Source organism: Xiphophorus maculatus, chromosome 14 (genome assembly GCF_002775205.1).
Source record: "Xiphophorus maculatus strain JP 163 A chromosome 14, X_maculatus-5.0-male, whole genome shotgun sequence".
Lineage (NCBI taxonomy): Eukaryota > Metazoa > Chordata > Actinopteri > Cyprinodontiformes > Poeciliidae > Xiphophorus > Xiphophorus maculatus.
In genome coordinates this window covers 2470881-2481924 of record NC_036456.1, presented here as the reverse complement: position 1 = coordinate 2481924, position 11044 = coordinate 2470881, and the positions used below count along the sequence as shown (strand labels likewise).

The window sequence follows — 11044 nt, the reverse complement described above, 5'->3', positions numbered from 1 at the left end:
GCTTTTCTTCCCAACATCTGGACTCGGCTTTGTTCATGACGATTCAGGACAGGGAATCCATCTGCCTGTGGCTCCAACAACAGATCGACGGTCCTGCAGTGGCAGTAACAAGTAGACGTGTCCAGACCAGCTGTGTGTTTCTTTGCTCCATCTCTTAATTGAAAACTACATATCAACAAAATAAACATTTTCAATTCAGAAATCCTTTCTGCTACCAAATTATTAAATAAATAGGCATATAAGCTCAATAACAAATATATTTATTGTTTTTAATCTGTTTTCTATGTAGTCCAACCAAGTTCAGTTTGCCAGAGTTCCAGGAACATTCATGGAACTTCTTTAGAAATGTGGCTAGTGAACCCTGACATTAGAGTTAGCGTCTGTGCTGCTGCTACATGTTTAGCATTGCGATACTATTTTCGGCTTGAATAGCTTCGCTGAAAGACTAACTTATTTTAGAACAACCTAAAAACAACAAAAGTTTTTTTTGTTGTTTTTTTACCAGCACTCCATTAGATCAACTTTTGAAGCAAAAATAAACCCAGAGTGAACCAAAAGAAGCAGATTTGTCCTCCGCTGCTGTTGCAGATATTGCTGGTGCGTCTCATTTAAGGGCATACCAGAAACGTGTGAATACAACGGTTCCATACTGTAACTTTTGTACGTAAAGAAAAAAAAGCAGTAAAATATGTTTAAACATTTTTACACATTAAAATCTATATAATTAATTAAATTAAATTAAGTGTATATAACCTCCTCAAGCCGAGTTTTTACCAAAGTGACAAAGCACAATTGAAAGTTAAATTGTAGGTGTAAAATTTGTGGAAGGGCAAACTGAGCTGGAGATAACACTGCATCTGAAAAATTGAGAGAAAAAAAATTGGGGTGTCATTTGTAAAGTTTCACAGTCAAAAATTAACGGCACTAATTTGGGTTATTCAGGAGGCAATAAGAAGAATGAAATTTGGGTTCATTTTTTCAAACTCTCATTTTCACCACGTCATTCAATCATTTATAGTTGTAACAGTTTCAAACCAAATATTTAATTTACAAACTAAATAAATAGTTTAGAAATTAAGTATTTTGCTCCAAATTAGATATCTTGTTAGCTAGCTAAATACTTAGCTAAATATTTAGCTGAGAGTTAAGTAATTCCTTTAATGTATACATTTTCAGAATAAATATTTCGCTTGTTAGTTCAATATCTAGAATAAAATATTTAGCTAAGTATTTAGCTTAATATTTAGCATGTTAGCTAAATAAAAGCTAAATATTTGCTGTCTAAATATTGTAATTAAAATGTAGCCAGTGATATCTAGCTAAACATTTAGCTCAGTTAAATGTTTAGCTAAATATCTGGCTTTCTAGCTAAATATTCAGCTCAGAGTTCAATATGGTATAAGGCTACATATTTAGGATGTTAGTAAAATTGGTTTGTAACCTAAACATTTCGTTTGATAATTATTTAGGTTGAAACTGTGATATAAACTATAAATGAATTTATGAAATGGGGAAAATATGACTATTTTTTTCTCATTTAAATTGTTACAGGAAATTGAAGGCAATGTCTGTGCTTAGAAATGCTCAGAGCTAAATTTAGCTTGTAGATAAATATTTAGTTTTCTAAATTAAGATATAAAGCTAAATATTTGGTTTCTAAGCAAAATATTCAGCTTGTTAATTAAACATTTAGTGTGAAACTATCGCTATTCTAAATGGAGGAATAAAATGGTGAAAATATGACTAAAAAAATGTACTCCAATTAAAATAAAAGTTTTAAAGTAATAAAATGAATACTCGCTGAACATCACATAACTCATTACTGCCTCCTGACATTTCTTTTTTTGCACTGTTTTTATTTTTTATCTCTGCCCCCCCCCCCCCCCCCCCCCCCCCAATAACTTTATCATTCCAAAACCCTGATCTTCTTTTATCATCACTGTTTCTTGGAAAGTCACTACCATTTTCAGTGAGGTGGGCTATAAAGCCTACATTATTTCCGCTCCCCTCTCGCTCGCACCGGGCTGTGCCACCTTCTGCAGCCGGAACGGGGCGCGCCTTGGTGGGCGGCCTCTGCGGTGCGGGCGCCTCTGCTGCTGCTCCTCCTGATGCTGCTGCTGCTGCTGCCGATGCCGCTGTGGCTCCATCTCTAGTAGAATTAGGCGGAGGCGTCGTCAAGGCACCTGCGCTGCAGCCAGCGTTAGACAATAAAAGTCTGGACGCCAGTTTTGAATAGCCGGAGTTTTACTTTGAAAGGACGGGGGACTCCGAAGACACGTTTCCTGCCTGGTGTCTGCCTTGACGGCAGAGGATGCAGGTGGAGCGACTCGGGCAGGACCGTTCACATCTGTCTTGAAGGAGAAAGGGGGGAAAGAAAATCTGCTCTGCTCTAGGCTCTGGATAAAAAAAAAGAAAGAAAAAAAAACGCGTTAACTATTCCGGAGGATATTAATAAATCTTGGCTTGTCTGGAGAATAACGGAATTATCCGAAGATACAAGTAAGGACTTTTTCCCCCTTCTTTTTACTGAGGTGACTGTTTTATTTTCTCTGGCTATGGGGATTAGAAAACAGGGCTCTACACATGATGACATATGATTTTTTATTATTTTTATTTATTTTATTTTATTTTTTTATAAATGCGTGCTGTTTTCCAGAACACAGATGACGCGTAATGGCTCAATGTCTTTTTGGAGGAGATCTGCGCTGTGCTGTTTGTTTTTGGCTGCTTTCTAAGTAGACACGCTGAGTTCAGTGTTTGTGTGCGTGAGCGCGTCAACGTGTGTATGTGTGGAGGGAACTGGTGGACATGAGTGTTTGGAAACCACGCGTGGTGAGAGTGTGGGGGGAACATTTAGGGGGAAAAAAAAGAATAAGAGCATCCTACCGCGACTGGTGACAGGGAGCCGCTGTGGATGTGTTTACGCAATGTCCAGACGGTTTGTGCGGGATTATTCACACAGGTCCCCGACACTCAGTCCGAGGAATCGCTTTCATTTCAGAGCTCTGTGGGTTTAACTGCCGCAGGGATGGATACCAATGATTCTGCTGATCAGTTTAGCTCTCCTTTAAAAAAAAAAAGAAAGAAAGAAAAACGCATATAATCCACTACTTTAATCTGGAGTGTTTACGCAAAACTCCTTGTTTTTGCGCGCAAATTACTGGCATTTGCACCTTTCGCTTCACGAGTCATGAATTGAATCCTCCTGGTAATAATCGTGAAGTCATGTTTCAAACACAGCCCCCTGAATTGTGCGGTATGCCAAATTAGGCCACCGGTGGGTAAGATGGTCTCTTTACCAGCTGCGGTCGCTTCCTTTTTCCGGAGAAAAAAGGACGGCAGTGACCGGACTCGTCACTGCGCCGGGTTTGTTTGTAAAGTGTCTGGTAAATTCAACCAGCTTCGATGAGTTAGACATGCTCCATACGCAGGACTTTGCCGCGCCGAGGCACGCGGCGGCTGCGCCACGGTGTCGCCAAAACGCCCACTGTGATGCGTAACGGTGTCTTCACGCACAATTCCCAGAGCAAGCGCGTGATCACCAGCAATGATCGAAGAAAACCTTCTTAGGAAATGAGCTGGGTTTGGATCGGTTGTGCTAAAGAGAAGCGATTGAGGTGAGAAGAGACGGACGGACACGCACGGACGCCACATGAGGAAAAGGCGACTGTGTTTGCACCGTTTTCAAGCAACATATGATCAGCATGGCAACTTAAACAGAAGCCACACTATTTTTGGGCAATTTGTGTGCTGAATTTCTGACCTTGTCCAAATTGTGCTGAGTGCAGATCTGATAACAGCAGAGGAGGTTCTCAGTGTCTGGCTTTATCCTGAAATTCATCACAGGAAGGAATTGAAAGAAGCGGTAGCTGCGTTTCCAATACAAATGTGCGCAAAACTTTGTCAATAAAAAAACACAATTTCGCAATTGTGTTTATTATGTTTCTTATTTAATATATCAAATAAGAAATATTGTTAAAATGACAGGTGAATAAGTTTGTTCAGGTACCACGTGGTGATCCAGCTACTTCCTGTCCTCTTATCCTTTGTGGTTTGTGCCAGTGGCAACATCCGGTTGTTGATCATGTGACTTGAGTGATGCGTAAAACTGTTTCCAATGCAGTTTTACAAAATAAACCAATTTTAATGCGGCCAAAACCACCACCTCTTCCTACTGCCAAAACATTTGATCAAAAAACAAGAGTTTCCATTAAGATCATTTATTTACAAAATGTCAAATTGCATAATTACACGGTCAATGGAAATGCAGCTAGTGACAATGGAGTTGATGCCAACTTTCTTTCCCCGTCATGCATGAAGTCCCATTCCAGACCCAAGTGACAAAAAAGCTTCAGTATTAAACCAGCAGCTTGTAACCAAATGTCTCCCTTGAAATAGCATCACTTGAAGTTCTCTCTGATTCTTAAATGTTCCTAAATTTGACCCCCATGTTGATCTTTTGGGGCGAACCTGCTCAGGTTCTGATGCAGACGCCTTCAGCAGGAAATGGGCCTGCATGCTACGTGCTACAGTTCCAGTTTTGCTCTCGGGAGCATTCGGTGCACTTCACAAAAGGTGTTTAACATCGCCTCTGTGGGTTGAGATGAATTATAATAATTGCAAATGTCTCTGCAATTTGAATAAATTGTTATGCAGCGAGAGCAAAGAGTGGATTTGAGGTCCTGTGCTGCTCTTTGTTTTGCTTCAACTTTCTGACATCGGCTTTTCAACGACCCACCTGAATATGAACTTGTTTTTTGTTTTATTTTCGGCTAAAATGTCATCGTTTGGTATTGAAGCAACATTGAAGTTGGCATTTTGAATGCAGCTGGGCGAGGGGGGGAAAAATCACCTTTTCAACTGTGTGCTTTATTCACATCTATCTGGTTCTTGTTGTGTGTTAGACGCTCTAACGGGCCTGGCCTTCATGTGATGAAAGGGAGACGTCCCGTTTCACAGGGCACAACCACAAACCTTGGTTTGTTTTGTTGGAACCTTATGTGGCAGATGGATAGTTTTCAACACTTTTCCACTAATATGTGCCAGGCATTTATATTTAGCCTGCCCTGAGTCAAAACGTTTTGCTGTTATTAAACCAGCAAGTCTTTTGGGGTTGTATCTCTACCAGTTTTGCACATCTAAAGAATGAACATTTTTCTCATTTTAACTCCTGAATACACTTTGATCATTCTACTGTAGCTCTGACACATATGCTTATGGCATATTTGTGTCTCCTACATGACTTTTGGCAAACTATATGTGATTTCTATTGGCCTTCTTCATTCCACTCTTCCGTAAATGACAGATTAGTGGAAATTATGACTAATTTTTCTTGCCCTAGCTTGATAGGTTCTCCGTTGTGTCACTGTCTTTCCCTCAGATGACTGACTGAAGAGTTCTTGCACTCAAAGCTTGGAATATTCTTCTCTAGCCTACCCCGGCTTTATTTGTGGCCTGTCTCACCATGTCAGGCATACTTTATGGAGAAGTTGGCTCCATAAAGTAAGAAGGCCATATGCTCTGGCCTCCTTATGCCAGAGCATATTTGTGAAGGCAGCCAAGATCAAGCTTGCAGAATTGATCTTGCAAGCTTGTATTGTAATCGTGCGGTTCCTTTATTAAATCGTAACTACATCTTGGATTGAAGTAGACAGGCCACGTCAATAAAAGAATAACTTATATTTGCACATACTTGTATAGTTGTGTTGCTGTGTGTGTGGGAATTTGTCACCTGGAGGTGCAGCGATGTTAGAATGGTATGAAGGGTGGAAACCTTGCAACACTCAGCACCTAGGAGCAGCAGGCCTCAGAAAATCACTCCAGTCCCAGTCAGACAGACACCAGACACCCCACAGGATAATCCTTACGGCTGACACAGAAATAGGTCCGCAGGAAGGGAAAGGTACCAGCCAAGCCCCCCTGACTCAGCACCCAAGGTACATTGGCCAGTACAGGGTAGGCGTGTTTTGGCATGTTTGATGATTGGAAGCCTATACATCCCAAAAAGGGACAAACCCTGGAACAGCCAACCCTCTGGGACGGTATTGACCTGCCAGAGGTTAGGAGGGAGGGAGGCACCTGGTGACATAGTTCTAATGAAACAAGTGGAAATGATCACCAAAGCCTCTTGGAGGTAAGGCTCGGTGGATTGAAGAGCCTTACAACACCAGCAGAGCTCACAGGACCATCCCAAACTTCTTTTTGTCCTAACTTCTTGGTGGAATCAGTGCAGAAGCAGAGGCAAAACAGAAGAGAAGGCTATGTCTAGTCTCCCTGAGCCAATCATCCCTGGTGTGTGTATACTTCAGTGCTGAACTGAGACCACACTGCATAATTCTTTTGCCCCAGTAAGCTTAGTTCATTTTTGTTAGTCTGTGATCCAGTAGAAGGTACAGTTTTTGAGTGTGTACCATCCAGTCTTTCAGCTGTGGAACCCCAGACATTCCAGGTCTTTTTAAATTAAATTTGTTTTCTTTTTTTTTTAAATTGAGCTCCAGCTCTATGTAGGTGGCGTTATCCTGACGACCCCAGAGGTCGAAAAGTAACACTTTGTGATCCGTATGTGACACAAACACAATTCAACGCAACAAGCACAAAATGGGCCTCATCTTTGGACCATTGTGATGTTGTCAATTTCCAGCTCCAAATGCGCTCAGTTGTTTTTCTGAGTTTTTACAAACAGTGGGTCTAAATATTGTAAAGGAGTCACTCTTGTGATGGAACCAGTTAACCCACCTCATAGTGAGTAACCAGCAATCTTCAGACATAATATCTTCTGCCTGACTTCGGAGCAAAGTCGGTACCATGTAACCTTTACCAGTGGGAAACCCAACAACCAAGCCGAGCCCAGTTGAGTCGCGCTGAGTAGATGCCGGTGAAAAGTTTCCCAAACTGATCCTGCTTTAAACTTCTCGACGACGTTCTCCCTGACCTGTCTGCCGGGTTTGTCGGTTTCCACGATGCTGTTTGTTCGCCAACGCTCTCAGCGGTCCTTCAGAGAGCTACAGAGGTCAAATTAAACCCAAATTAATGATTAGGTGAGCTCTGGATGCAGCTGGTTGGGTTTTTATTCAGGGTTATTAGAGCAAAGATTGCTGAGATAAATGTACACTTCTCAGAGCTTTATAAAACATTTTGAATACCGTTGTAATTCCTGTCTTATTTGCAATAATGCGCTACTTTTGTTTTGGTCAGTCGGATAAAATTACAACGAGACATGTTGAAGTCTGCGGTTGTGACGTTAGGAAACGTGAAAATCCAAGAGATGTTACTGACTCTGGAAAATGCTGTCCGTCCAGCCGGTTGTCCTGACGACCTGCAACCTGTAGCTTTTGAAGACGGCGCCTTTAGCGCGGACTATCATGCAAAACAGAGCAGTGCCACTTATGGTCAATGATTTGATGGAATCATTTGTGACTGAGATGGGAAAGGATGAGAAACAAAACGCCGTGGCTGCAATCCCATGAAGCTGTTTAACCTCCAAGCTAAAAAAAACAAAAGGTGACTGGATGGAGACAAATATCAGTTTTTCTGCCAGAAAATTTGCCACTGGGTACGTCAAAGTCTTGCAGGCAGAGCCAGAGGAAAAGACAAAAGTTTTCACATGATGACATCGATTAAATTCAAAGCCGACTTGTGTTTTGTTTGTATTCTTTTTTTTTAAACAACCTGCCTGTGGTTCGTCTAATTGAGAAGGAGTTGTGAGACTTTCAAAAAAGTCCTGGCTCGGCGCCACGCACTCCACTGTATTCCATGAAGATTGAGTCATGAATTCATTTATCAGAGCTCGCAAATGCATTTGAATCTTATATGAGGGATTCTCTTTCTTCCCTCAAATGGTTGGAAGTAATGTAATCCCAGCCCCTTCTTATCATATCTGAGTAACCCTCAAAAAAGAGAGAGAGAGAGAAAAAAAAAGCAAGCTCTGCCGCTGAATTAATAAAGATGTGCGTTGTAGCCTCTAGTGAGAGCTTGATGTGAAATATTTGCATTACCATATGGCTCCTCTTTGAACAGGTTCAAGCAATCCTTTCTTCTTCTTTTTTTTTTGTTGGACGCTACAGCGTTGTAATGTCGTACAGAGAGCAGACCTAGCTGCTGCGTGAAGCGGACAGAAAGGCCTCTTGTCTCCCAGCTTTCTTGGCTTCCTCTCAGGTGTCATCTCCCTCAGGTTGCACCCAGTCTAGACCTGAGAAAACCTTTGACCCCGGGAGTCTTTCGGTGCCAGTTAATGTTCCTGGCGTGGTGGGCATGTTTAGCACCTGCTGGAGAGCTGCTTGACCTGAATTACTGCCGCACAGAGGCAGCTGCTGTGTCTGGAGCTTAAAAATATCACACCTTTCCCTCTCATTAGGAAGGGGAACACCAGCGACTGTTGATGATGATGACGATGATGATGATGATGATGATGATGATGATGATGATGTATTGTGCTTACCTGAAGAATGGTTCCTCTCGGGGGACAGCTGTGAGAAACTAGACTGTCTAGAAATATAAAGTCAAAGGGCAGCAAATGACTAAATAACTTAAATCAGTGATTTAATTTAAAGAAACATTTTTCCAACAGTATGGTAGACGCTTCCACTGTTTTGCTGCTGAAAGGTTCAGCTTTTGCATAATCTTTGTATTTTCTGTAGCATATATTGTGTTAATCTGGCTCTCAGACATTTAAGGTCTCTGTTAGGTTAATATGCTTCTCCTATTTGACCTTCGACCTGTACACGAGTTGTCCAGGGTGTACCCATGTTTTTCAGTAATTGAATTTCGGAGATAGACACGAAGTCTCTGAAAGGATTAAAACGGCAAACAGAGTAGCCCGTTAGCATCCAGGGTAACATGTCAGCATGCGGATATTGGTTGGTGAGGTATCGTCGTATTCATAAAGAATTCAAGCCGAGTTGAACTGAAGCCAGTGGGGGGCATCCCTGGGCGTGCCACCAGCAGAGACCGTCGCGGCTCTTGTTTCTGTTTCCATCTTCACCGCCCACATTCTGTGTTGCATCTCAGCAGAACAGCTTGGAAGCTACAAACAGCGCTTCAGTCATCTGACCCCTGGAGGGCAGCGCTTCAGAGATCCGCAAGCTTTTTGTCCATATATTTAGACGAAAGCTAAAGAGCCTTTCTCACCTCTTCCTGCATTATGAAGTGTTGCTATTAATAAACTCACTACGCCTCGCCACCTCTCCCTCTCCATTCACCGTCTGAAACCGGGCCTAACGCTGAGGATGAATGAACGGAACAACAGGGGGCCACCTGGAGGCGGCTGGAGGTCATGATATTGAGATAGTGTCTGCTGCTGCGTCCACACAAATGCTCACCGCTCCTCCACGAAGCGATAGAGAAAGAGAGAGAGAGAGAGGCGACTATTCCACAAGCCACAATCGTTGCACTGAGACCACCATGGCTATTTAAAATAAAAAACAAAAGGTGGTTCTGATTCGTTTTGGTGCGGTAAACTCGGCGGACCTTAATCAGGCTTCCATTGTCATCGTTGGTTTAGGGTTTTTTTTTTTGCCAATGTGTTTGCAGACAGGAAGGAGCAGGGAGCGTTTCCCTCGACGGAACTCTCACACAGAGAGCCAAGGACGCCGGCTGAGCACAGAGGGTCAAACAGTTACCCAGCGCCGTCCTCTCTGTGGTAATGACCCCATAATAGAGAAGTGCTGTATAGAACGATGACAGCTGACACAGTTTTTAGTGATTAGGGGCCAACAAATAAAAAATAATCATTTTAAAGATAAGAAAAAAACAAAAACAAAAAAACATTGGGTACTCAGCCTCAATCTAACTTCGCTTTATTGCTGTTTTTGGAGTTCTGCGTTTTCGGCTTTCAAGCACCAACTATTTTCATCTCGCTTATTGAATTGTTAATTTTTCTTTGTGGAATAAGTGCTGCTGCTCCAGCTTATAGTAGCCTCTCTGATGTTGATGTATACCCCCCTAGTTCCAGCTCCACACCTCTTCTTCACTCCTCTCTCTCTCTCTCTCTCTCTCTCATCGTCCTATTTGTCAGGAGCAAATGAAGCCCCGTGTCACAATCATGGCGATCTGCCACTTGGCCGCCACTTTACACGTTTGAAAAGGAGAAAATGCAGAGATGAAATGTGTGAAGGCTAAATGTGTCAGAATAATGGGAAAAAGAGGAGGAGGTGGGGGGTTGAGAGGTGGAGGGGTGAAGCCAGTTAGAGAGCATCGCTCAGCTGTTCCAGTCCAACCAGCAGCTTGGTGAGATTGACTGAGTGGTCACTAAGGTTTCTAGGTGTTTGCTTCTGAAGGTGGATCAGCAACCCCGAATGAGGCCTAACCAAAGTACAAATGTCACGATTACTTATTTCTCTGAATTAAGGATTTATCTAGGCCCCGTTCACATGGCGATGGCAGGTCAGCGAAACTGCCTCTTGTTTACACGGTAACCGCATTTTGGTTGGACCAAAATACAAAGGTCTGACAACAGGTAAACCAAAAAATGTGTGAAAAATGATGACTTGTGCGTTATGCATGACTGGCTTTCAACAATGGCTACTGCTGACATAGAAAGAAATTCCTATGTGATCAACCGCACTAGCTTATGTTGAATATAAAATTAACATAATTTGAGCTAATTTTGATTAAAATTAATATATAATATCTACAGAATCAATAGCGTAAAATATTCATTAAAATTTTTTTACTGATGTTGCTGCGCTGTTAGCAAAGCTTTTAGATTAACATAGTTTTTTTCCTTCTTTAGTCAGTCTGTTGCTTTTTCCTTTTTAGTCTCAGTTACCTCTTAAACTGGGGTTCTTTAAAGCAACAACCTTATTTATTACTTCTCAGTTATAATTCTATAAAAGAACTAATTTCTCCTAAATTTACCTACCTGTGAAGAGTCTGTCTCCCTCTGCAACATAAGGCCAAAGGCCCGCTGATTCTCTGACCTAGAGTTTAGATCCAGACCCAAAAGGGGAAAAATAGGGCTGTTACTTTGAAAATAAAAGCTTGCGTTAAATAAAACAAAAAACAAATCAAAGCCAATTTCTGCATATAAAATAACTGCAAACACAGG

The 11044-nt window shown here is 41.9% G+C and overlaps 1 protein-coding gene across 7 annotated transcripts in view; it reads left to right on the top strand.

Annotated features, from left to right (window-relative positions):
* Positions 1 to 2312: 2312 nt before the first annotated feature.
* Positions 2313 to 11044, top strand: part of LOC102219889 (neurexin-2) — an 813998-nt gene continuing 805266 nt past the window's right edge. For 6 of the 7 annotated variants that reach the window (XM_023346052.1, XM_023346050.1, XM_023346051.1 and 3 more), the window contains exon 1: positions 2313 to 2499. The gene's annotated coding sequence lies outside the window, so the exon portion shown is untranslated. Of the gene's footprint in view, positions 2532 to 11044 lie in introns of all 7 variants that reach the window. The other variant, XM_023346049.1, reaches the window with a different exon arrangement.